Source organism: Scyliorhinus torazame, chromosome 2 (assembly GCF_047496885.1).
Source record: "Scyliorhinus torazame isolate Kashiwa2021f chromosome 2, sScyTor2.1, whole genome shotgun sequence".
Taxonomy (NCBI): Eukaryota; Metazoa; Chordata; class Chondrichthyes; order Carcharhiniformes; family Scyliorhinidae; genus Scyliorhinus; species Scyliorhinus torazame.
In genome coordinates this window covers 71,975,856-71,999,787 of record NC_092708.1, presented here as the reverse complement: position 1 = coordinate 71,999,787, position 23,932 = coordinate 71,975,856, and the positions used below count along the sequence as shown (strand labels likewise).

Genomic DNA, 23,932 nt, shown 5'->3' with positions numbered 1-23,932 from the left:
AAATTCTAAAACTGCTATCAAACATAATGTTCAAAAAATAAGGAAACAGATCAATGAATAGCACATAATAGAGATTTTCTCTATTTCTGGTAGGCACCCCTCATCCCCCATCCGTCAACTGTTTTAAAATCTTGACATAAATTGTAATCAAAAAAAAGCTCAGTTGGAACTTTAACTATGATAATGAACTGAGAACCTCGAAATTCAATTTAAAAACATTCTATTTCTGATTCTCCTCTCTCTCTCTCTCTCTCTCTCTCTCTCTCTCTCTCTCTCTCTCTCTCTCTCTCTCTCTCTCTCTCTCTCTCTCTCTCTCTCTCTCTCTCTCTCTCTCTCTCTCTCTCTCTCTCTCTCTCTCCCTCTCCCTCCCCCACAATGACAACCTTCCTGAGCAGCCACAAGTTGATACCTGGGCAGGGGAGCCAACCAACAATGATGCCAATGACATGTTGTGGAGTTAAGGCTATACACCGTGGGCAAATCCCATATTGCAGATTCCCCTCAACTTTGATTGATCTGCTCCCTGTGGGGCAAGATTATCTTACCCAACCCATGTATTTGTACCAGAATTGTCAAATTACCTTATTAATAATACAAATAAATGGTGTACAAGATTAGAGAAAACAATTGTTTTTCTGCAGCTGGTTGCTTCAGAAAATACAAAATATAGGACAAGAAAAATCAAGCTGATCCAATGCACAACCTTGAATCATAAGTACTCCAACTGGTTGCCCCTTAATCTTCTGTACTGAAGGGAATGCAAGCCTAATCTATGCAATTTCTCAATTTAATCCTCTCAGCTCTGATGTCATTCTGATGAATCTGCTGCACCAAGACAAATTTATTCTCCCATTATTTTTATTATTCATTCTTGGGATGCAAGTGTCACTGTTTATTTCCCAATCCTAATTATCCTCAAGATGGTGAGTCCATGACTGCTGCAGTCCATGTTATGTAGTTACAAGCACAGTGCTTTTGCTTGTGGTTTAATACGCCATTTCAGAGGTCACTTGAGAGTCAACCACATTGCTGTGGATCTGGAGTCACAAGTAGGCCAAACCAGGTAAGGATGGTAGATTTCCTCCTTTGAAGTGCATTAGTAAACCAGATAGGTTTTCAGGACAATTCAATAATTTCATGACCGTTATTAATGAGATTAGCATTTTATTCTGATCTATTAATTGAATTTAAATTTCCCCTGTGCTATGGTAGGATTTTAAAATCCTGTCTTCAGAGCATTAGTCCAGCACTCTATTCCTCGTATGGTGTCCAGAATGGCATGCTGTCCTCTAAATGGGATTTAACCAGAGCTTTATGTAACTAGCATACCTTTCACCCATTTGTATTAAGGTGACATTTCGTTATACTTTTTTAAAAAAAAAAATGTTTTTCTTCTCCATTTTCACATTTTCCTTCAAAATTTACACCCTACCCACAGACAGTAAATGGTAACAAATACAAAATCAATCCCCTTAACAATAACAACGATCCCATTCTTCCACCACCCCCAAACAACGGCCCACCTGTCAATATATGCATCCAATAAAACAAGCCCTCCCACGGTGGAAACAAAAAACAAAGGAGAAAAATAAAAAGGAGTCCGGGACCGCCCATAGTCACCATTAACTTATAGAGTCCACTCTTTCCTCCCTCCTCTCCCCCCCCCCCCCCCCCCCCCACCCCCCACACACACACACACTCAACGCCGTCCAACCTCTGAAAGAGTGCCGTACATGATACCCAAGAGTTGTAAACACCCTCCCACCCCCCTCTCTCCAACTCCTCCCGTCCACTGCCTCTTGTAAAACTCCTCCCCCCAACCTTGGTTCCTTCCCCCCCAACTTTCCACCCCGGCTAGACCATTCGGACCCTGTTCTGCCAGGCTCTGATGGCCGCAGCCCCTCCCCCATCTCACTCCCGTTCACTGGCCGGCTTAAACCGGCCAGCGTGGAGGCCCCCGCCCGGGTCCCTTTCCCCCTTGCCTGGTCCGAAGAAAGCCCAGAAATCCCCTTTTTAGCACACAAACCCCACATATCCACCTACACCCCAAAGAGCCCTCATTTCGAGTGAAAGTCCCATCACTTCCCTTGTCCAAATATATACAACATTGGCTCCTTTAGCCCATACACCCGCACGCAGTGAAACAAAAAAGAAGAAAATACAGTCATGAGGTTACATCTGCAAATGGCCATTTCTCAGTTCTGCCACAGTCCTTCTGCCTTCGCAATCTCCTCCGCTGCTTCTGCCGTTCCAAAATAAAAGTCCTTGAGCTTGTAAGTCACCCTCAGCTTCGCTGGATATACGATGCCGCACTGCACCTTGCTAATGTACAGTGCCCTCTTCACCCGTTTGAAGGCAGCCCTCCTCCTCGCCAGCTCCACCGTAAAGTCCTGGCATTCACGTATACCTGCTCCAGCCCACTGCACCACCTGCTTCGGCTTGGTCCAGCACAGGACCTTCTCCTTCACACTGTACCTACGAAAGCACAGAGTCACTACCCTTGGCGGCTCACTCGCCTTTGGTGCAGGCCTCCACGACCGATGAACCCGATCCAGTTCATATCTGGAGGGATCCTCCCCCCTCCCCCAATAGTTTCGCCAGCATCGCGGCAAAATACTCAATCGGCCTCGGTCCTTCAACTCCTTCGGGCAGCCCCACAATCCTCAAATCCTGTCACCTGGATCTGTTTTCCAGGTCTTCCATTTTTCCTCGCAGATCCTTGTTAGTATCCATCACCTTCTGCATCTCCTTTCCCATCGAGGTAAGTTGATCAACGTGCTGCAGTAATGTCTCCTCCACTTCCTTCAGCGCCTCTCCTTGCTCCAGCACCTCCGCCACTGCGCTCGCCACCGCCAGGGAAATCGCCTCCTCCACCAGCACACTCAAAACCTCCCTCATCTCCTTCCTCATTGACTCCATGTATTTTGTAAACTGCCTTTCGAATTCCACAGCCATCACCTTAGTTATTTCTTCAGCCTTAAGCAGTGCGGCCTCCCCTGGTGCTCCAGCCTCCATTTTCCTTGGTGACCCCGCGATGACCTTTCCACTCCCCGACGGACCTTCAGCTGTTTTTTTTTACGGCCGTTGTTTTGCTCACCCTCGACATTTTCCTTTACTGTGCCTTCACTGTGCCTCCTCTGTGCCTTCTCCCTGCTTTTGCCGCCTCCATGGACCCTGGGACCGGGCTTAAAGCCCCGAAAATGCTGTTCCCAAACGGGAGCCCTCCATTGTGCGGCTGCCTCCCGCCCGCCGTCACCGGAAGTTATTTGTTATACTTTTTAATCGTACTTTCTGCCTATCATCTAGCTTTTAGTTGTTACTTGGATCCCCAAAGCTCTCTGCTTCGTTGGAATTCCTATCTTCTCATAGTTTCTCTGTTCCTAGCTTACAGTTATTTTTAGACCGTTTTGATTTGTATGATCAAGTTGACTATAAATCTAATGTTAGACAATGCCATTATTTTATGCTTCAAGGGAAGGAAAGGACACGCTACGGTTGTGTGTTGTTTGAGGGGAAATATTAAAAAAGAATGGGCTGGGACTTCCAGGTTGCGGCGATGCGGAGCTAAGCCGTGCGATTCGGCAGCTCCCGCGGAAACGGACTTTTGGGCCTGCTAACGGAGCCCCAACGGCACTTTTTTAAAAAACCAACCCGTGGGGAAGGAAGGAGGAAGGTCCCCACGAACCTGCATGGATCGGACCCGCAGCGAAACGGGTAAAAAAGCGGGCCTGGAGCAGCGGGAGAAGAAAGAAGAAAAAAGCAAAATGGCGGTGCCCACGGACAGAGAGGAGATGAAAGAGTTCATCGAGTGCTGCTTCGAGGAGCTGCGTAAGGAGATGGTGGTGCCTATACTGGCAATGATTGAAAGACTTGGAGCAACCCAGAAAGCCCAAGAGGTGAAGATCCAGGAGATCCAGGAAAAAGTGAGTGAGAACGACGACGAGCTTGTGGGCCTGGCGGAGAGAGTGGAGCGGCACGAGGCGCTGCACAAGACGTGGGCGGGAAGACTCGAAGAACTGGAGAACAGATCAAGGAGATCAGTGCTGCATCGGAAAGGAGTGAAATTTGGAATGTTGCAGCCAGCGCGACTGTGGGTTACACATAATGGCCAACACCACTACTTCGAAACGCCTGAGGAGGCGTGGACCTTTATACTAGCTGAAAAATTGGACTCTAATTGATGGTTTGTGTAGGAGGGGGGTGTTTGAGGGTTGAAGTATGATGGTTGTACATAGGGGGTCAACCACGCGCAGGAAATGCTATATGGGCTGGGGGAGAGGGACAAGGCCACGACAGGAGCTGCGCCATGGGGGGCGGGGCAGGCTTTGGAAAGCGCGGGGTTGTCTTTCCCGCGCGCGGCAAGAAAGGCGGGAAGGGGAACAAAGGAATGTACATTGATTGGGAGATTCCCACACGGGGGGGTCAAAGGGATGGCGGGGGAAGCCGGGGTCAGCAGGTGTCAGCTGACTTACGGGAGGGATATGGGGGGAGCAAAAAAGCTAGACGGGGATCTAGCGGGGGGGTGGGGGGGTGGCAGGGGGCAGGGAAGGGGTGGGGAAAAGGGTTGCTGCTGCACTGGCCGAAAGAGAACGGGACACCGAAGAGCTGGCTGGGACGGGGGTCCCCCGGCTGGGGGACTGGAGAGTGAGGGAGACGCGGACAAAGGACTGGCCCAGAGAAGGAGATGGCTGGGGGGGGGGGTTGTGCGAGAGTCCCTCCAATCCGGCTGATAACGTGGAACGTGAGGGGTCTGAATGGGCCGGTGAAGCGAACTCGAGTGTTCGCGCACTTGAAGGGACTGAAGGCAGACGTGGCAATGCTCCAAGAGACACACCTGAAGGTGGCGGACCAGGTCAGATTAAGAAAGGGATGGGTAGGACAGGTATTTCACTCGGGATTGGTCGCAAAAAATAGAGGGGTGGCAATTCTGGTGGGAAAGCATGTGTCATTTGAGGCCAAGACTATCGTAGCGGATAATGGAGGGAGATATGTGATGGTGAGTGGTAGGTTGCAAGGGACGTGGGTGGTGTTGGTAAATGTATACGCCCCGAACTGGGATGATGCTGGATTTATGAAGCGCATGTTGGGGTGCATTCCGGACCTAGAGGTAGGAGGACTGATAATGGGAGGGGACTTCAATACGGTGCTGGACCCAGCACTGGGCCGCTCCAGATCAAGGACGGTAAAGAGGCCGGCGGCGGCCAAGGTGCTCAGGGGTTTTATGGATCAGATGGGGGGAGTGGACCCATGGAGGTTTGCAAGACCACAGGCCAGGGAATTTTCTTTCTTCTCCCACGTGCATAAGGCTTACTCCCGGATAGATTTCTTTGTTCTGGGCAGGGCGCTCATCCCTCGAGTGGAGGGGACGGAGTATTCGGCCATAGCCGTTTCGGACCATGCCCCGCACTGGGTGGAAATGGGGCTGGGAGAGGAGAGGGACCAACGCCCGCTGTGGCGGCTGGATGTAGGACTGCTGGCTGATTAGGTGGTGTGTGGGAAGGTGAGGGGGTGTATTGAAAGGTACTTGGAGGCCAACGACAACGGGGAGGTGCGAGTGGGGGTGGTATGGGAGGCGTTTAAGGCGGTGATCAGAGGAGAGCTGATCTCCATCAGGGCTCATAGGGGGAAGACAGAGGGAATGGAAAGGGAGATGTTAGTGGGGGCGATCTTGCGAGTGGACAGGAGATACGCAGAGGCCCCGGAGGAAAGATTACTTGGGGAAAGGCGACGGCTCCAGACTGAGTTTGACCTGCTGACCACGGGCAAGGCGGAGGCACAGTGGAGGAAGGCGCAAGGGGCGACTTACGAGTACGGGGAAAAGGCTAGTCGGATGCTGGTGCACCAGCTCCGTAAGAGGACGGCAGCGAGGGAATTAGGGGGAATCAAAGATGGAAGGGAAGCCACGGTTCGAAGTGCAACGATAATAAATAAGGTATTCAAGGCCTTCTACGAGGAGCTGTACAGATCCCAGCCCCCAGGGGGGTAAGGGGGGATGAGGCGATTCCTGGACCACCTGGAGTTCCCGAGGGTGGAGGAGCAGGAGGCGGTTGGTTTGGGGCACCAATAGGGTTGGAGGAGTTGAGTAAGGGTTTGGGGAGCATGCAGGCGGGGAAGGCCCTGGGGCCGGACGGGTTCCCGGTGGAGTTCTATAGAAAATGTGTGGACCTGCTGGCCCTGCTACTAGTGAGGACCTTCAACGAGGCAAGAGAGGAGGGAACCCTGCCCCAGACAATGTCGGAGGCGACAATCTCCTTGATTCTAAAGCGAGACAAGGATCCATTGCAATGTGGAAAGTACAGGCCGATTTCGCTCCTCAATGTGGATGCTAAGCTATTGGCGAAGGTACTGGCTACTAGGATTGAGGACTGTGTCCCGGGAGTGATTCACGAGGACCAAATGGGATCGTAAAGGGCAGGCAGCTAAATACCAATGTGCGGCGGTTCTTAAACGTAATAATGATGACATCGGAGGAGGGAGAGGCGGAGATAGTGGCAGCTATGGACGCGGAAAAAGCCTTCGACCGAGTAGAGTGAGAGTACCTCTGGGAGGTATTGCGCAGGTTTGGGTTCGGGTTCGGCCATATCACTTAATGAGTCTAAGAAATGGAGGGGGATAGTTCGCGGGGGAGAGGAGCATCGGGTATCGCTATATGCGGATGACCTGCTGCTATACGTGGCGGACCCAATGGAGGGGATGGTGGAGGTCATGCAGACTCTGAAGGAGTTTGGAGAGTTCTCGGGCTACAAGCTTAATGTAGAGAAGAGTGAGCTTTTTGTATTACAGGCAGGGGACGAAGAAAGAGGGATAGGGGACCTACCGCTGAGGAGAGTTTTCGGTATCTGGGGATCCAGTTAGCCAGAAGTTGGGGGCCCTACATAAACTGAATTTGACAAGGGTGGTGGAGCAAATGGAGGAGGATTTTAAAAGATGGGACATGCTCCCGCTCTCGTTGGCGGGTAGGGTGCAGTCGGTCAAAATGGTGGTCCTTCCGAGGTTTTTGTTTGTGTTTCAGTGCCTCCCCATCGTGATCACCAAGGGCTTTTTCAAGAGAGTAGGTAGGAGTATTATGGGGTATGTGTGGGCAAATAAGACCCGAGGGTTAGGAGAGGGTTCTTGGAACGCAACAGGGACCGAGGAGGGTTGGCTTTGCCAAACCTAGGGAGTTACTACTGGGCAGCAAACGTGGCGATGATCCGCAAGTGGGTTATGGAGGGAGATGGGGCGGCATGGAAGAGGATGGAGATGGCGTCCTGTAAAGGAACGAGCCTGGGGGCGTTGGTAACGGCACCGCTGCCACTCTCGCCGACAAAATACACCACAAACCCGGTGGTGGCAGCAACACTAAGGATCTGGGGCCAGTGGAGAAGGCACAGGGGTGCAATGGGAGCATCGGTGTGGTCCCCGATCAGGGGTAACCACCGATTTGTCCCGGGGAAGATGGACGGGGGGCTCCAAGGCTGGCATCGGGCGGGGATAAGAAGAATGGGGGACCTGTTCATTGACGGGACATTTGCGAGCCTAGGGGCACTGGAGGAGAAATTTGAGCTACCCCCGGGAAATGCATTTAGATATATGCAGGTGAGGGCTTTTGTGAGGCGACAGGTGAGGGAATTTCCGTTGCTCCCGGCACACGAAGTTCAAGACAGGGTGATCTTGGGTGTATGGGTCGGGGAGGGCAATGTGTCGGAAATATACCAAAAGATGAAAGAAGAGGGGGAAGCGCTAGTAGAAGAATTGAAAGGTAAATGGGAGGAGGAGCTGTGGGGTGGGGAGATTGAGGAATGCCTATGGGCTGATGCCCTGGGTAGGGTTAATATCTCCTCGTGTGCCAGGCTCAGTCTGATACAATTTAAGGTGGTTCACAGAGCGCATTTGACGAGGGCGAGGCTGAGTAGGTTCATTGGGATAGAGGATAGATGTGAAAGATGTTCAGGGAGCCCGGCGAACCATGTCCATATGTTTTGGTCATGCCCAGCATTGGAGGGGTTCTGGAGAGGTGTGGCGGGAGTAATATCCCAGGTGGTGAAAGTCCGGGTCAAGCCAAGCTGGGGGCTAGCAATATTTGGAGTAGTGGATGAGCCGGGAGTGCAGGAGGCGAAAGAGGCCGGCATTCTGGCCGTTGCATCCCTAGTAGCCCGGCGAACGGTCTTGCTATTGTGGAAGTCGGCGAAGCCCCCTAGCCTGGAGGTCTGGATTAACGACATGGCGGGGTTCATAAAATTGGGGAGAATTAAGTTTGCTTTGAGAGGGTCTGCACAGGGGTTTTACAGGCGGTGGCAACCGTTCCTAGAATATCTCGCGGAGCGTTAGAAGAAGGTCGGTCAGCAGCAGCAGCAACCCTGGGGGGGGGGTGGGGGGGGGGGGGGGGGAACGAGAGATTGCTTGAGGGGATGGACGAGCGGGAGATGGCATGGAGGGTGGGGTGAAACGGTACGTGCGGTCAAGAGCCAGTGTATAAAGCTATGTAAATATACCATCTTGCCATGTATATATCTTGCTCAGGGAGATTTTGCATTATTTTGTTACGGGGGGGGGGGGGTTACTGTTTGTAAGGGGAACAAATTGTGTTGTTAAAAAACCTCAATAAAAAATATTTTAAAAAAATGAATGGGCTGAATTCTCCCAGCAGCGAGGGGGGCACAAGAAAATTTTACTCTATTCGCATCAGCCTGGCCTCCACACTGGGTCATGCACCTGGAAATGGAACAGAGACAGCTTCACAGTAGGAGGTCCAAACAATGAATTTTAAGACTTTTTATTAAGTTGCCTACATTAATAACAGTGCTCAAATATCCCAAAGCAGAAGTTGTGTCATTGCAACTGCTTCATGAAGATTGATATCTTCCTTAATCTCTTTTGCTGCGATGGCATCTGCTATCTCCACCGAAGATGCTACAATGGCACTGCTGCCATTCTACTACTGGCCTTCTCAGCTGCAGCAAACCCACAGGTCATGCTGAACTGACCTCGTGACACTGGGATCCAGCTGCCCAGTTGAACAGACTCTGGTTCCTGGAAGATCGCATCCAATATCCCAGATTCTTGACCCAGAAGTGAGGCATGGCATTGGGATAGAAACCCATCTGGGAATATTTAGTCCGACATACCTGTGAACTAGAAGCTGAATGAAAAGATTAAAGGTTTGGATAACTTTGTTTGTTGGGTATAATTGGAAATAACTTCTTGAGCTAAGGGAAACCTGTGCTGGGACCTGCATGAAAATTAGATCTCAATCTCTCTCTCTTCGAAATACTCTTCAAATCTTAACTGAAGGCCTGTATTTTGTTCACTCCATCAATGACAAAATTAGGATTAACAATAATGCAAGTAAACCCTATTTGAATTGCTGCTGGAACAGAACATAAGAACTGGGAGCAGGTATAGGCCATCTGGTCCCTCAAGCCTGTTTCCCCATTCAATAAGATAATGGCTGATCTTTTTGTGGACTTGGCTCCACTTACCCACCCGCTCACCATAACTCTTAATTCCTTTACTGTTCAAAAATCTATCTATCTTTGCCTTAAAAACATCCAATAAGGTAGTCTCAACTGCTTCACTGGGCAGGGAATTCCACAGATTTACAACTCTTTGGGTGAGGAAGTTCCTCCTCAACTCTGTCCTAAATCTGCTCTCCCTTATTTTGAGGCTATGCCCCTTGCTTCTAGTTTCACCCGCCAGTGGAAACAACCTCCCTGCTTCTATCTTAACTATTCCCTTCATAATTCTATATGTTTCTATCAGATTCCCCCCTCATTCTTCTAAATTCCAATGAGTATAGTCCCAGTCTACTCCGTCTCTCCTCATAAGCCAATCCTCTCAATTCTGGAATCAACCTTGTGAATTTTCTCAGCACCCACCCCAGTGCCAGTACATCCCCTAAGGAGACCAAAACTGTACCCAGTACTCCAGGTGTGGCCTCCAGCACCCTATACAGCTGCAACGTAACATCTCTCTTTTAAACTCCATCCTTCTAGCAATGAAGGATAACATTCCATTTCCCTTCTTAATTACCTGCAAACCAGTTTTTTGCAATTCATGCACCAGGACACCCAGGTCCCTCTGCACAACAGCATGCTGCAATTTTTTACCATTTAAATAATTGCCATTTTGCCGTTATTCCTACCAAAATGGATGACCTCACATTTACCAACATAGTACTTCATTTGCCAGGCCCTTGTCCACTCACTCAAACTATCGATATCCCTCTGCAGACTTTCAATGTCCTCTGCACACTTTGCACTGCCGCTCATCTTCGTGTCATCCCCAAACTTTGACACTTTGGGCAGGATTCTCCAATCCCGCGGCAGAGTGACCACGCCGTCCTAAACGCCATCGTGTTTTCCGACAGCGTGAACGGGCCGCTCCCACCGCTACCCAGAACAGGTTAGAACGGCGCCGGCGGGACTCAGCTCTTTTCTTACGGCTGCTGGGCCCATTCGGGCCGGAGAATCGGTGGGCCGGCCGCGTAGAGCGGTCCGCGACCGCGGCCACGTCAACCATGCCGACGCCAATGGTGCCGAGCGGAGAATCGCGTGCCGGCGTCGGGGCCACGTGGCCCGTTCGCGGGGATTCTCCAGCTTGGCCTAGGGCTGGGAGAATCCCGCCCATTACACTTGGTCCCGAACTGCAAATCATCTATGCAAATTGTAAACTGGTGCGGTCCCAAAACTGGTCGCTGAGGCACACCACTAGTGAATTGAACATTCTGAATTCTCCCTCAGTGTACCCGAACAGGTGCCATAGTGTGGTGACTAGGGGATTTTCACAGTAACTTCATTGCATTGTTAATGTAAGCCTACTTGTGACACTATTATTAGGTGATGCACCTTTTACTGAATTGTAGGTTAAATGTTTGAACTTTTAACTATATATATATATATATATATATATATATCCTATACATACATATATTAATACTTCAAACAAATGTAAGCAGACTGACCTGATGTCACACCATTTAACAAATATAATTAATTGTGCAAGTACATTGATTTTTGCCCAATATGTTTTCTATGAAAGTACATGGGTTTGTTTAATTTACTATAGTGACACTGGGAATAACAGCCATGACCCACCAGTTCTCTGGGGAGAAAATGGAGGGATGGTCAGGTCCGGAGTTGGCCAAGGCGTCCGGTGGGGGGGGGTTTAAGCGGGTCGAGTGGGGTAATCGGGTTGTCGTTTGGCCACCGGTTGGGTTAGTTGGGGGTTGAATATAGGTGTGAGTCATAGGAGTGGGAGGATCGGGAGTGACCCAGGAGTTTTTGAAATAAAATTTAGAGTACCCAATTATTTATTTGCTAATTAAGGGGAAATTTAGCGTGGACAATCCACCTACCGTGCACATCTTTTTGGGTCCTGGGAATGGGACCCAGTCAGGCACTGGGAGAATGTGCAAACTCCAGGCAGCAAGGCGGCGCAGTGGTTAGCATTGCTGCCTCACGGCGCCGAGGTCCCAGGTTCCTTTGTAAGCCAGATCGAGAGTCCTGCATGGTATGTTGCCTGCCCGGTGCCAGGGTGAGGGACATCTCTGATCGGCTTGAAAGGATTTTGGAGAGGGAGGGGGAGGATCCAGTTGTTGTGGTCCACTTTGGGACTAACAACATAGGTAAGACTTGGAAAGAGGACCTGTTTGGGGATTATCAAACACTAGGGACTAAATTAGAGAACAGGTCCTCCAGGGTTATAATCACTGGATTACTACCCGGGCCACGTGCCAATTGGCATAGGGTTGAGAAAATTAGGGAAGTTAACACGTGGCTAAAGGAGTGGTGCGGGAAAGAGGGATTCCATTTCATGGGGCATTGGCATCAGTACTGGGGCAGGAGGGACCTGTACCGTTGGGGCGGTCTTCACCTGAACCATTCTGGGACCAGTGTTCTAGCGAATAGGATAAATAGGTTGGTCACAAGGACTTTAAACTAGCAAGTTGGGGGGAAGGGAAGTGTAAAGCTATGGACAGTATAATGGTTACTGGAGATCACGACAGCAGGTTACGTGACTTATTATTATGAAGAGATATGGGTTCAAAGACAAGGAAAATTAGGAGCAAGGGTAAGAGGAAAAATAATTTGCGAAAAGTTACTGATCAAGGTGTTAGGATTCATAACAAAGACATAAAAAACAGCATAAATGTACTTTACCTGAATGCTCGTAGTATACGAAATAAGGTAAATGAGTTGATGGTGCAAATCATCGTGAATGACTATGATTTAGTGGCCATTACTGAAACATGGTTAAAAGATGGTCACGACTGGGAGTTAAATAGCCAAGGGTATCAGACTATACGAAAGGATAGAATGGACGGTAAGGGCGGTGGTGTAGCTTTGTTGTTTAAGGATGGCATCCGGGCAATAGTAAGGGATGATATTGGTGCTATGGAGGACAAGGTTGAATCAATTTGGGTGGAAATCAGGAATAGTAAGGCGAAAAGGTCACGGATAGGAGTAGTCTATAGGCCACCAAATAGTAACAGGATGGTAGGGCAGGCAATAAGCAAAGAAATAACGGATGCATGTAGAAATGGTACAGCGGTTATCATGGGAGATTTTAATCTGCATATCGATTGGTTTAACCAGGTTGGTAAAGGCAGCCTTGAGGAGGAGTTTATAGAATGTGCCCGGGATAATTTCCTGGAACAGTATGTAATGGAACCTACAAGGGAACAAGCGGTCCTAGATCTGGTCCTGTGTAATGAGGCAGGATTGATTAATGATCTCATAGTTCGGGATCCTCTTGGAAGGAGCGACCACAATATGCTGGAATTTAAAATACAGTTGGAGGATGACAAGGTAAAATCAAACACTCGTGTTTTGTGCTTAAACAAAGGCGATTACAATGGGATGAGAGAAGAACTAGCTAAGGTAGACTGGGAGCAAAGACTTCATGGTGAAGCAGTTGAGGAACAGTGGAGAACCTTCCGAGCGATCTTTCACAGTGTTCAGAAAAGGTTCATAGCAACAAAAAAGAAAGACGGTAGAAAGGGGAAAAATCGACCATGGATATCTAAGGAGGTGAGGGAGAGTATCAAATTGAAGGAAAAAACATACAAAGTGGCAAAAATTAGTGGGAGACTAGAGGACTGGGAAGTCTTTAGGGGACAACCGAAAGCTACTAAAAAAGCTATAAAGAAGAGTAAGGTAGACCATGAAAGTAAACTGGCTCAGAACATAAAAGCAGATAGTAAAAGCTTCTACAAATATACAAGACAAAAAAGAGTGGCTATGGTAAATATTGGTCCTATGGAAGATGAGAAGGGAGATTTAATAATAGGAGGAGCTGAACAGGTTTTTTGGGACAGTCTTCACAGTGGAGGACACAAATAAAATGCCAGTGACTGATGGAAATAAAGATATGATAGGTGAGGACCTTGAGATGATTGTAATCACTAAGGAGGCAGTATTGGGCAAGCTAATGGGGCTAAAGGTAGACAAGTCTCCTGGCCCTGATGGGATGCATCCCAGAGTGTTAAAAGAGATGGCTAGAGAAATTGTAAACGCACTAGTGATAATTTATCTAAATTCACTAGACTCTGGGGTGGTCCCAGAGGATTGGAAAGTAGCAACCGTGACACCACTGTTTAAAAAAAGAGGTCGGCAGAAAGTGGGTAATTATAGGCCGGTAAGCTTAACTTCGGTTGTAGGGAAAATGCTGGAATCTATCATTAAGGAGGAAATAGCGGGGCACCTGGAGGGAAATTGTCCCATTGGGCAGACGCAGCATGGGTTCACAAAGGGTAGGTCGTGTCTGACGAATTTGGTAGAATTTTTTGAGGACGTTACCAGTGCAGTAGATAACGGGGAGCCAATGGATGTGGTATATCTGGATTTCCAGAAAGCTTTTGACAAGGTGCCACACAAGGTTGCTGCATAAACTAAAGATGCATGGCATTGAGGGTAAAGTGGTAGCATGGGTAGAGGATTGGTTAACTAACAGAAAGCAGAGAGTGGGGATAAATGGGTGTTTCTCTGGTTGGCAACCTGTAACTAGTGGGGTCCCTCAAGGATCAGTGTTGGGCCCGCAGTTGTTCACAATTTACATAGACGATTTGGAGTTGGGGACAAAGTGCAATGTGGCAAAGTTTGCAGACGACACTAAGATGAGTGGGAAAGCATAAAGTGCAGAGGATACTGGAAGTCTGCAGAAGGATTTGGATAGGTTAGGTGAATGGGCTAGGGTCTGGCAGATGGAATTCAATGTTGCCAAGTGTGAGGCTATCCATTTTGGGAGGAATAACAGCAGAATGGATTATTATTTAAACGGTAAGATGTTAAAACATGCTGCTGTGCAGAGGGACCTGGGTGTGCTGGTGCACGAGTCGCAAAAAGTTAGTGTGCAGGTGCAACAGGTGATTAAGAAGGCTAATCGAGTTTTGTCTTTCGTTGCTAGAGGGATGGAGTTCAAGACTAGGGAGGTTATGCTGTAATTGTATAGGATGTTGGTGAGGCCGCATCTGGAGTATTGTGTTCAGTTTTGGTCTCCTTACCTAAGAAAGGACATATTGGCACTGGAAGGAGTGCAGAGGAGATTCACTCGGTTGATCCCAGAGTTGAGGGGATTAGATTATGACGAGAGGTTGAGTAGACTGGGACTGTACTCATTGGAGTTTAGAAGGATGCGGGGGGATCTTATTGAAACATATAAAATTATGAAGGGAATAGATAGGATAGATGCGGGCAGGTTGTTTCCACTGGTCGGGGAAAGCTGAACTAGGGGGCATAGCCTCAAAATAAGGGGAAGTAGATTTAGGACCGAGTGTAGGAGGAACTTCTTCACCCAAAGGGTTGTGAATCTGGAATTCCTTGCCCAGTGAAGCAGTTGAGGCTCCTTCTTTAAACGTTTTTAAACCTTTCTAAAGAATAAAGGGATTCGGGGATATGGTGTATGGGCTGGAGAGTGGAGCTGAGTCCACAAAGATCAGCCATGATCGCATTAAATGGCGGAGCAGGCTCGTGGGGCCAGATGGCCTACTCCTGTTCCTAGTTCTTATGTTCTTATTTACCATTGTTCCCAAAAAGGAAATTTATAAAACCTCCTGTGCTTGAAACCCCATCACATAAATTTGTGTAGGACGCATCACTATAAACTATGAGTTTCAAATGCCTACGGTCACCTAAAACTGGGAACTTCGAAACACACTCCTGCATTTTTAGTTTGGCCAACGCTTTATTTGCTCTTATTATGTCTTCCACTTTGGGGTCATTCATTTTTGTACTCAACTCTAAGACATCAAAACTCACGTCCGGTCTAGTCTGTCTACCTAACCAGTTCAGTTGCCCAATTAAACTTCGCAGTTGCTCTTTTTCTATCTTTGAAACCATTGCGTCTTTTTGTCAAACTCGGCCACGACTAATTGCTATTGGACTGGTGCTTTCCAAATAAGATTGCTGACGTAAAGTTGCCCCTAACTTAATCTGTCCAATTTCCAGTCCAATATATTTAAATGCACCGGAAGCCTGACTTCCAACCCTGAATTCTTTCCTCAAACCAGAGATGACAATAGCTTCAAAATCACTAGTCCCACCCCACAAAAAATCATCGACATGCATCACAAAAATGCCAGAAAGATTTCCTTTATAATGCCAGTAAAACATTGCAGGATCTGCTTTTAACTGGCAACAGCCTAACTTTAACAAAACTGACCTTACCGAAAAATACCAGACTCTAGATGCATCATTTAATCCATATACACATTTGTTCAACTTCCAGAGTACCCCTTCTGTGTTAGCTGCTTCTTTGGGAGGACGGAGAAAAATGTCTCTCTGGAGCTGATGCCCCTGCAAAAAGGCAGCTTTTATATCTATAGATTTGCATTCTCATGCCTTTGTGGCTAATAGAGCCAAGAAGATCTTTAAAATAACCTTTCCTGCTGTAGGTGAATCTACCCTTAAATCCTGATCTTCTAAGTTTTCTTCAAATCCCCTTGCCAAGAGCCTGGCCGTTGCCTTATAAGTTCCATCCGGAAGAACCTTTTCCGTGCAAATCCATCTGTGGGATAGAGCTCTTTGTCCCCTATCCGGTACTTCCGTGTATACCCTAAATTCACTCCAACTATGCAATTCTTGCTGTTTAGCTTCTTTAATAAGTCTAATTTATTTGAAGCCACCAAAATCTCATGTGCATGTGGGCTTCTACTCCTATTAGTATTCGTAGTCTTACTCATGTTCCGAGATCTTGACAAGCCACATCCCCTCTCCCGCCTGGTATCTCGTTCTGTACTGCTAGATCTTCCCTTCTGCTGTGGGATGTCCTTTCAATAGTTCTCGACCTTTTCCTGTGGACCTGTTCACTATCCGATGTACTATCTGAACTGGCACTGCGTTTCTGTGCCCTCCATTTTTGAACTTTGTTTTCCCAATCCATTGTCTGGACTCCTTCCCCTAAATGCTGTACATTCAACCAATGTTTATACTTTCCAGTGGCCTTCCCTGCTCTACTAATAACAGTTGCATCCTTCCATTGACTAGACCCTTCAGGCAAGTATGTCACTTTTGTACCAACTTTTGGCAGTTGCCCTTTCGGGAAAAATGGCCTGTTTTAATTCACCAGAAGTGTTGTGTTCCTCCACAGAAACCCTGTCTATATCAGTTCATTGGTCCTCATGGTTCTGTACACGTGGGTACCAGATGACTCTGGTTCCTCGTCATGTCTGTCTGCTCTGTCTAAATTTGAAAATTTGTAATCTGTACCCATTATCCTTGGTGAATGGACCCTAACAGCTTGATTACCATGTTGCAAAATAATTGTTTTGCCATCTATGCCTATGATCTTCCCTGGGCCTTTCCATTCATTTGAATTGTCTCTCTTATAGTATACCATGTCTCCTTGCTGAAAAACGGCATCTGATGGCCGTACATTATGTCTTAAAGCTCTGCGAATTCTTTCAGAGACTTCTTCCAAAAAAGCTTTTCTACTGCTATGTAATGCTTTTAAATGTTCAGCAAAACCAGAGCTAATTGTAGTCCCCTCCCAAGCTGGAGGCTGGTCATCCAAAATGGACGGAATTTTAGGATTTCTACCAAACACTAATTGATAAGGACTATAGCCCCCAACCATCTGCAATGAATTTTTTGCATGTACTGCCCATGCTAAAGCTGAATTTAACCTGCAATATGGTCGATCTGCCAAATGTTTCCGAAGCATGTCATTGATGACAGCATGATTTCTTTCACAGACACCATTACTAAATGGGCTTTCTGCAGCCGTATTCATAACTCTGATATTCATGTTTTCACACACATCCCTAAACTCATCATTAGCAAATTCTCCCCCATTGTCCGTAAGGAATTTTGCCGGTGGACCCATTCCTGTCCCTATCCATTTTTCCACGATTTGATCCAGAATTACTCTTTTCTTTTACTTCATACAATCGTTGATTGACTAAATCTGGTTGCTAAATCGACAAAATGCAAAATAAATATATTATTTGCTTTGTCCCAGATCTTAAGGTCCATGGCCACAATGTCGTTAAAATCCCTGGCCAAAGGTAGGGTTACTATCGGTCGTGCTGATGTCCTTCTGTACTTCCTACAAACTTCACAGCAACCACTAACCTGTTCTATCAGTTTAGTATAGTCTTCATCCCTTATCCCTGCATCCTTTAATAAATTTTTCAGCCTCCGAGGAGACGGATGTGTAAATTGCCTATGCAGTTTTAATACCACAAGCTTTTTATCAGCTAAAGTCCCATTTTCAACTGCCATTAACACATCCTTAACCACTCTACTTGAAAAATTATTTGTCAGCAATGGAATACAATAGTGTCCCGACTGTGTAAATTGTAAGTCCACAGTCTTTCCAAAAAATGTTGCCTTATCCTGTTCCATATCCAGTTTCATGTGTGCTTTCTTCATCGATGGTCTGCTCAGAAGCAAAGGTATCTCACTTGATACAACATCCGTGCTAATGAAATGATTCACTCCGGCAATATTGCAAGGGATCACCACTCTTTTCAGCGACTTCAGAGTATTATCATCCCCAAACCTGAAACTTGTGGAACTTTCAAATTCCTTAACCTTGTTACGATTTTCAGCATTCAAAGAGTCCAGGTAACATTTTAACCAGTCAATTCCACACACAGTAGATGTGCAGCCACTGTCCAATACAGCACAGTTAAAGGATTCTGCAACCAACACCCTCATTACCAGCGTAAAACTGCTTGTCAATAGGACAATGCCTTCTTTCTGGTCACTATCTTTTTCCTCTTCTGACTCTTCCATGTCATGTGTCGCTTCAAACACTATCATAACGAGTTGGACAGTTAAAAGCATAATGGTATTGAGAGTCGCATCGAAAACATCGATTTATCATGCCCCGTGCATTTCTGGGGTTCATCTTCCTATTGTAGGTTCTAACTGGGTTTCTGTCTTCATAATTTCCTTGTCTCGGTCTCCGTCTATAGTCTTGAGTCCTGTTCGTAGCCATACGATTTCGCCATCCTGTTAGTAGTGTATCTTCCATATTCTGCCTTATTGCAGGCTGACCTATTTGGGTCATCAGAGCCATCGGAATCGAATGTTTCCCCAGAAACTTTTGTAAAGCTTTTGTCATCTGTTCGAATAAGGTATCCTTATCAGTAAACTGAACTCCTGTCAAAACCAGGAGCCTATCCATGTTGCTCACTCTAGCACAGTGAAGTAATTTAAAGGCCAACACAGACTGGAAATTCCAGGTTGTGTTTCTGCAGCCTTTTATATAGTCTGCCAAATTCCATTATATAGCCTTCCATGGAGATATCCTCCATTTTCCGGAACTTATCAAAATCCGACCATGCTTCATACGCACTTAACAAGTCATCTTTCTTATAAATCTTATCCATATAATGTAATAATGTCTCCAGACCTTCTTCTGAGTCTAACTCTTCCAATTCCAGTTCAGAAAGCACTTTGTTTCGGATTTTACTGCCATATGGTAGAGGAAAAAGCCAATGCCATATCTTGTTTTCTCTTTCCCAAAGCAGTTACTTTAGTCCACATAACTACTGCACTTCTCCATTGGTCGTACAATTCCCTTTCAGAAAATAAGGGAGGATAGTCATATCCAGCCATCTTTATCCTGGGTTCAGCCATGTATCTTTTTTTTTTTCCTTCTCACTCACTCTTTGGTTTGATCAGGAAAAGTTGTATCTTTCAAACCTTCACATTTGCACAGCAACCATCCTCTGCTACCATTGTTAGACGTTTTAGTTGCTGTGAAATGAAGTCTAAAGTTCTTGTTCCTTTTCACCAAACACCATTTATTTCACTTCCACAGCCTCTGCAACAAAACGCTTAACAACACACCACCTGACAGACCACCTGAAGCCACTTTACATATCAGTGTCAATTAATGGATACTTAACATAAATGAGACAACTAATTGCAATGTCTCTTAACCCATTACTTAACAAGTACCTATCTAGGCAGTTGCGTCAGGCATGTCTCATGTTTCTGACTCGGACTCCCTGGCAATTTCTTCGGAGGTCAGCGCATCAGGGCTTCCACGGGCTCCTCCGCAAACACACTACATTGAGCAGCACTGGCTTATAGCCCTAGTCCAGCTAGAATATTCTCCAACTTCCATGACAAGCAAATTGATTTTATCTTCCCACTTCCCAACACAACCACTGATCAATTAACAAGCCTTTCACCACAGAAGAGGAAATCAGGGCCTTCATGCTTCCACCCCCATGAAGACTTTTCCCCTGATTCCCATTGACTTTTTTTGCTTGGGCTCCTTGATGCCGCACTCAGTAAAATGCTGTCTTTGGTGTGAAGGATGTCCCTGCCACCTCATTTCTTGAATTCAACTCTTGTCCATGTTTGGACCAAAGCTGGAATGGAATGGAGGATGTAGTCAATGTCAAGCCAGAATATGTTCTCTAATAGGTCCTTACTCCTAAATGTTGTCATGGACAAACACAAAGAAACAGAGAATAGAAGCAGGAGGAGGCCATTTGACCCTTCAAACCTGCTCTGCCATTCATTATGATCATGACTGATCATCAACTTTAATGCCCAGATTTATCTCTCTCTTTCTCCCCTCTTCTCTTCTCTTCCCCCCACCCCCCCCTGCCCAATCTCCAATATAACTTAGTCCCTTTAGCCCCAAGAGCTATGTCTAATTCCTTCTTGAAATTGCACAACGTTTTGGCCTCAACCACTTTCTGTGGGAGCAAATTCCACAGATTCACCAATGGCTGGGGAAAGAAATTTCTCCTCACCTTAGTCCTGAAAGGTTTACCCCTTATCCTCAAACTCTGACCCCTAGTTGTAGACTCCCCCACTATCGGGAACATTCTTTCTGAATGTCTAATGCTGTTAGAATTTTGTTAGTTTCTATGAGATTCTCCTCTCGCTCTTCTAAACTCCAATGAATATAATCCTAACTGACTTAGTCTCCCCTCATATGATAGTCCCGCCATCCCAGGAATAAGCCTGGTAAACCTTCACTCCACTCACTCCATGCCAAGAACTTCCTTCCTCAGATAAGGCCATCAAAGCTGCACACAATACTCCAGATGGGGCCTCACCAATGCCTTATACAATTGCAATAAAACATCTCTAGTCCTATACTCGTATCATCTCGCTATGAAGGCCAACCTATCATTTGCCATCTTTACTGTCTGCTGTACCTGCACGCTTGCTTTCAGGGACTGATGCACGAGGACACCAAGGTCTCGCTGAGTATCCACCTGTCTCAATTTAGACCCATTCATTAATAGTTTGTGTTCCTATTTTTGTTATTGCTTCAGATAACCTCACATTTATCCGCAGTATACTGCATCTGCCATGCATGTGCCCACTCAGCCTGTCCAAATCCCGCTGAAGCATCTCTGCATCCTCCTCACAGCTCACCCTCCCACCCAACTTTGTATCATCTGCAAATTTGGGGATAGTACATTTTGTTCCCTCGTCCAAATCATTAATATGCCAGAGTTGATTGGTAGGGGAGCCTAGCAGGGAAGACAGTGGAACAGCAACGGCAGGAGTTTTGGGGGTTAGCTGGGAGACGCAACGGAAATTTATCCCAACGAGGAGGAAACATGCTAAGGGGAGGATGAGGCATACATGGCTGAAGAGGAAAGTCAAGGACAGCATAAAAGCAAAAGAAAGTGGCGAGGATTAGTGGGAAGCCATTGGATTGTGAAGTCTTAAAATGTGAGCACAGGACAACTAAAAAAGCAACAAGAGGGGAGAAGATGAAATATGCGCGTAAGCTAGCTACTAATGTAAAAGAAGATGGGAAGAGTTTTTTTCAATATATGAAAGATAAGACGGGGGCAAGAATAGACATTGGACCACTGGAAAATGAGGTTGGAGAAGTAGTAATAGGAAACCAAGAAGTGGCAGAGGAACTGAATAGTTACTTTGCATCAGTCTTCATTGTGGAAGACACCAATGAGATACCAGAACTCCAGGAGAATCAGGGGCAGAGGTGAGCATGTGGTCATCACTAAGGAAAGGTTCTGGGGAAACTAAAATGTCTGAAGGTGGATAAATCACCTGGAACGGATTGACTACACCGCAGGGTTCTAAAAGAGATAGCTGAGGAGATTGTGGAGGCATTGGTGGTGATCTTTTGGGATCACTGAGAGGTAGGAAGGGTCCCGGAGGACTGGAAAGTGGCTAATGCAACACCCTTGTTGAAGAAGGGAGGTAGGCAGAAGACGGAAATTTATAGGCCAGTTAGTCTGTCTTCAGTTAGTGCTAAGATTTTAGAATCCATTATTAAAGATGAGATTGTGGAGCACTTGGAAGTGCATAATAAAATAGGACTGAGTCAGCACGGTTTTATCAAGCGGAGGTCATGTCTGACAAATCTGTTTGAATTCTTTGAGGAGGTAACAAGGAAGTTAGACAAAGGAGAACCAGTGGACGTGATCTGTTTAGATTTCCAGAAGGCCATTAACAAGATGCCGCATAGGAGACTGTTAAGAGCCCACAGTGTTAATGGTAAGATACTAGCATGGATCAAGGATTGGCTGACTGACAGGCAGAGAGTGAGGCTAAAGGGTTCTTTTTCAAGATGGCAGCCGGTGACTAATGGTGTGCCTCAGGTGTCAGGTTTGGGACCACAAGTTTTCACAATTTACATAAACCATCTGGAAGAAGGAACTGAGGGCACTGTTTCTAAGGTTGCAGGTCCATAGTTCCCTAAAAATGGCAACAAAGGTGGCCAAGGTGATGAAGAAGGCATATGGCATGCGTGCATTCATCAGCTGGGGCATTGCGTGCAAGAGTTGGGAAATCATGTTGCAGCTATATGATCTTTTTAATAATCTTTATTGTCACAAGTAGGCTTACATTATCACTGCAATGAAGTTGTGAAAAGCTCTTAGTCGCCACATTCCAAATGTCCAAATTACCTCACCACACGACTTTCGAAAACCCACGCAGACACGGGGAGAACGTGCAGACTCCACACAGACAGTGACCCAAGCCGGGAATTGAATCCGGGACCCTGGTGCTGTGAAGCAACAGTGCACTGTGCTACCGTGCCGCCACTAAACTAAAACCACATTTGGAATATTACGTGCAATTCTGGTCACTGCATTATCAGAAGAACATTGGATTGGATTTGTTTATTGTCACGTGTACCGAGGTACAGTGAAAAGTATTTTTCTGCGAGCAGCTCAACAGATCATTAAATACATGGGAAGAAAAGAGAACAAAAGAAAATACATAGAATGAGTATAAGCTAAGTAAAAAGTGGATCTGTTGGGGAGAGCTCGCAGAGAGTCGCCTCGCTCCGGCGCCATCTTGGAGAGCTTCCAACATGGAAGCTTTGGAGAGAGTGCAAAGAAGGATCACCAGAATGTTGCCTGGTCTCGAGGGTGTTGGCTATGAGGAGAGGTTGAATAAACTAGGATTGTTTTCACTGCAAAGATGGAGGCTGAGGGGAGACCTGATAGAGGTCTACAAAATTATGAGGCATAGACCGGGTGGATAGTCAGAGGCTTTTTCCAAGGGTGAAGGTGTTAATTATAATGGGGCACAGGTTCAAGGTGAGAGGGGAAAGTTTAAGGGAGATGTGCGGGGTAAGTTTTTCACCAGAGTGGTGGGAGCCTGGAATATGCTGCCAGAGGATGTGGTGGAAGGAGGCACATCAACATTTAAAAGGCATCTGGATGGATACATGAATAGGGAGGAAATAGAGGGATACGGACAGAGTAAGGGCAGTTGGGGCATCATGATCAGCACAGGCTTGGATGGCTGAAGGGCCAGTTCCTGTGCTGTACTTCTCTTTGTTTTGTTCTTGGATGATCCAAAGATATGCAGAGGAACAGGTAGTATTGAGGAAGCAGGGAGCCTGCAGAAGGACTTGTCAGGCTAGGGGAGTGGGCGAAGAAGTGGCATACGGAATACAATGTGGCAAAGTGTGAGGTTATGCACTTTGGAAGGAAGAATGGAGGCATAGACTATTTTCTAAATGGGAAAATGCTTAGGAAATCAGAAGCACAAAGGGATTTGGGACTCCTAGTTCAAGATTCTCTTAAGGTTAACGTTCAAGTTCAGTTAGCAGTTAGGAAGGCAAATGCAGTGTTAGCTTTCCTATTGAGATGCTAGAATACAAGAGCAGGAATGTATTTCTGAGGCTGTATAAGACCCTGGTCAGACCCTATTTGGAGTATTGAGCAGTTTTGGGCCCTGTATCTACAGAAGGTCCACAAGAATAGGTTCATAGAATTTACAGTGCATAAGGCGGCCATACCCCATCGAGTCTGCACCGGCCCTTGGAAAGAGCATCTTACTTAAACGCACGCCTCCAACATATCCCCGTAACCTATTAACCCCACTTAACCTTTTGGACACAAAGGGGCAATTTAGCATGGCCAATCCACCTAACCTGCACCTTTTTGGACTGTGGGAGGAAACTGGGAAACCCGCAGACACAGGAGGGGGGAAAAGTGCGAACTCCACACAGTCACCCGAGGCCGGAATCGAACCCAGGTCCC

General features: G+C 46.7%; 1 protein-coding gene across 3 annotated transcripts in view; it reads left to right on the top strand.

Annotated features, from left to right (window-relative positions):
• mgat5 (alpha-1,6-mannosylglycoprotein 6-beta-N-acetylglucosaminyltransferase) overlaps positions 1-23,932 on the top strand; it is a 241,215-nt gene that overhangs the window by 128,773 nt on the left and 88,510 nt on the right. The gene's annotated exons all lie outside the window — the stretch shown is intronic.